The sequence below is a fragment of the Aplysia californica genome, unplaced genomic scaffold (assembly GCF_000002075.1).
Source record: "Aplysia californica isolate F4 #8 unplaced genomic scaffold, AplCal3.0 scaffold00004, whole genome shotgun sequence".
Taxonomy (NCBI): Eukaryota; Metazoa; Mollusca; class Gastropoda; order Aplysiida; family Aplysiidae; genus Aplysia; species Aplysia californica.
This window is the reverse complement of record NW_004797274.1, coordinates 3784364-3788412: the sequence shown is the minus strand read 5'-3', so window position 1 is coordinate 3788412 and position 4049 is coordinate 3784364.

Below are 4049 nucleotides of genomic sequence, written 5' to 3'. Positions count from 1 at the left end.
ACCAACCACCCATGAACAGTGGTTGTCTTGTACAGGCGGGCGTCTTACACAGTATCATGATAGGCGCTCATATGACCTTATACAGTTGCAAGCGCCGTAAAACTCTTACTAAACAAGGTATCATTATAGCGTAAACAAAAATACACAAGGTGCAGAATTTTAAGTGGCCTTCAGTACAGGTGATTTTCTTTTTCAGGTGGCCGTTAGAGCAGATTTGATGGGAGTACCCGTTTTCGTTCTATTATACTTTTCGTTTTTGAATTTCGCCGTACCCATTTTCATCCCAACCGCTTTGGTCCCTCCAAAACACACTTGATACGATTAATTATAGTTTACTGCAATAGCCATTCAGATTCCAAAACGGTTTTACGAAGGGTGGTGAAAATTCGTTGTTTATAATCATATCAACAGGGAGGTGGAGTAGTATTTCCCCCAAACCGGACGTTTGTCTTAAAAGTTTGCAGAATTAATGTCTCTGATGAAATAATTTCTATGCAAAATCCTTGTAATAAACTCTTGTTAAAAATCTGCTAAAAATCAAGGGTAAAATTGAATTGCACATTGTTTACAGTATAACCGTTTCAAGTGATGATAGGCTAAAATTTCCTAGAAGAGATAACGTCTTTGCGGAAATAAGTCCATCTGCACTTTAAAGTCATTGGCTTCTAAAAAAAAAAAAAAGTAATTAAAGAAAATGAAAGATTCGACCATAACAAACAATTCATGAGTCGTCTTGTGGCGTGTTACTTACATTGAAGAAAAGACTGAGTGAGTGAACGAGTGAGAGACGGGGGGGGGGGGGGGGGTGAGAAGGGCGAGAGAGGGGGGGGGGGGTACTGTAACTTTGCTGTAACTCCACACACGGTGGGATATCTCCGAATATCACCACACCCAAACACCAGAAAGATAAGTATCGAACTGTAATCGGTTACATTATTTGCAAATTATGTAGGACGAAATCGGGTAAAAGAAAGTTTACTGAAGACTGAACAAAGTTGGACGAAAACAGGTAGTGAAACGAAGATGTAGGACGGAAACAGGTGCGTTGGGTTTGATTGTGCACGTACTGTACCGCAAAGTGTCCTTCTTTGTTTTGTTTTTTTGTTTTTTTTGTTTTTTTTTGTTGTTTTTTTTTAAAAGAGCCCTCTGAACACTGCTACTTTGTCCCGAATTCTGCTACACATTGTAAACGAAAATCATGAAACAACAAAACAAGTTAGCAAAGTTTAGATCAACTCAACTACTTTCCCTCTTTCTTCTTCGCAACTTAATTAATGGTAGGGTGGTTGGAGGGTGCTCTGGTGTGGTTTGCCCCTTCTTTCCTATTCAACAGCTATCGTCCTTATCTCTCCTCGTTCTTCTTTTTTATGTGTATTTTACTCTCTAGTAACACATGTATTTTCGGCACTTATATGATCTTATTGTGTTGCAAGTTCCGTTAAACTCTTACTAGACTTAAAGTAAAACAGCGTACTTCGGTGAATATGTTCATGTATAGATTTAAAACAATTACGATTGTGCAATATTTGAGAATTACTTTTCACCTCAAATAAATATACAGTCGAACCTGTGTAAGACGGCCACCCATTGTCAAGGAGAAAAGTGGCCGTATAAGACAGGTGGCCGTCTTAGGCAGGACTGATCAAGATGAAGAAAACAAACCATTCCTTTCTAAGAAAACAAACCCTCCCTTTCTGAGGTCCCAACCGAAGGTAGTTGCATTGTTGTTGTTGTTATTTTTGTTGTTGTTGTTTTCGCTGGGTTTTCTTTTCTTTTGTTGCTGCTTTTGTGCACGGGTGACAATAAAACGAAAGGTGTCAGACAAGGAGGACCAAGTGCTATGGTAAAACAAACACACGTACTACCACTCGGAGAACAAGCAACGCTTCTGTCACAAGTTCGTGCTGACGTCCATTGTTACTTTGTTACAGACTGGGTAAACAGTGACCACTTATGTCACTTGCGATTTGTGTATGGGTTCTGGGCGGGGCTTATGGGTTATGAGGGATCACACGCTTCCCTCCCAGCAGCTGAAAATTAATTTTGTTACCTATTGGTCAACAGTGGGAGGGGCCTACACAGCATGATCAGTTGGAGGGACTACCTAACAACAACAGGTTTTTGGATTATGACGGCTCGCCCACAACGCCAGGGGCCAATGCTTGATTTATGACAAAGCGTAATGGAGTCACTATGGTGGCCGTCTAAGACAGGTGTTATTGCTTTGTGTGATAGGGGTTGTGTGTTGAAATATGGTGGCCGCGGCCGCGTTAGACAGGTGCCCGTTTCACACAGTTAAATTATATAGAAAAAACGCAAGGGGGGAAATAGAAAGTGTTCGTTTGTACAGGTGGCCGTCTTATAGAGGTGGCCGTCAGGGCAGGTTCGACTGTATTTTAAAACAACGATGGAAAAGAAATACACGTACCAGTATTTGAAGATTAAGCTCTGATTGCCAGGTGCACATATCTCAGCGGGTGGTTGGAGGGTGCCACTGGTAGGTACAAATACCTACTTCTGTATTTTCCTCTGTTGTTTCTGTCTGTCTGTCTTACTTTTTCCCAGCCCTAAATGGTCATTATTGTGTTGATGTTCTTCTCCTTACCCAAACAAACAAACAAACAAACAAACAAACAAACAAACAAACAAACAAACAAACAAACAAACAAACAAACAAAGCATTTATCTCAACCTGGCAATGCACCAACTTATCGGTGAGTTCTACTTTCTGTTTTAGTTTTAGTTAGAGTTTTACGAGATTAGCAACGCAATTAGGTCACAATTAGGAGCAGAAGATTGTAGGTGTTAAAAGAGAGATAATCCACCAAAAAAGAAGAGGGGGGGAGGATAAGGACGATCGATGTTTGATAGGAAAAAAGGAGCAAACTGCCCCAGAGCACCCACCAGCCACCCACGTTCTACTCTCACTTTCAAGGAGAAACCGATCGCATGTTGCCGTCGGGACAGAACAAGGGCGTAGGTATTTCTTTGAGGGTGTATTTTAAATGTGTTGTTGTTGTTGTTGTTGTTGTTGTTGTTGTTGTTGTTGTTGTTGTTGTTGATGATGATGATGATGTTGCTGTTGTTGTTTTCGTGGTTGCTGTTGTTGTTGTTTATTTGTTTGTTTGTTTTTTGTTTTTTAATCAGTGTAAGGCACATTGCACTTTTCTTTAAGTCTAAGGCTGAATCACAGCTTCTCGAGGAGAACACACTGTTCCTCGTGGTAGGGTTGAGCCAAAAAGTTCGGATAGTTGTGCAGATCTGAAGTTATGCCAATTAAGGAGTTACAAGTAGGGAGAGAGAAAGAGTGGGGGGGGGGGGGTGAGCAGACAGACAGACAGACAGACAGACAGACAGACAGACAGACAGACAGACAGACAGACAGACAGACAGACAGACAGACAGACAGAGAAAGAGAGAGAGAGGGGGTCGGGAGATCAGACAGAGAGAAAGAGAGGGGGGGAGAAGAAGAAGAAAAAGGAGGAGGAGGAGGAGGAGGAGGAGGAGATGGGCTGAAATTTTCAGCACATAGTAGAGATAACGTATGGTACGTCCGAGAATATCACCACACCCGCACATTAAAGAGAGAGAAAGGGGGGGGTGGGGTTGATTATAGATAGGCCTATCGAAGATTGAGTAATCGGGTACATTATAAGAATTGCAAATGTGGGACGAAAACTGGTAATGCCGCGACGGAAAAAAAAGTAAGTGGGACGAAAACGGGTAACGAAACGAAGATGTGGGACGAAAACGTGTACTCCGGATTACTGTACGGTGGTAACTGCTGCTTGCGGTGTCGAAGAACTGTTTTTAAAGCAAACCTCTGTCAGACACGCTCTGATTGTCACTGTGAATATTGACACTCGGCCCTGTTTCGTTCGCCATTTTCGCTTCAACGGTACTTCCTAAACATGGGTGCAGAGCAAGGCTTTCAGGTACAGAGAGAACGAAAGAAAAGGGACTGGAGGGGGTATTGCGGGGTGCAAGTGTGTGTCTGTGAGTGGGGGGGGGGGGGGGGCACATTATAGTGCATGACAGTGTGCCCGTGT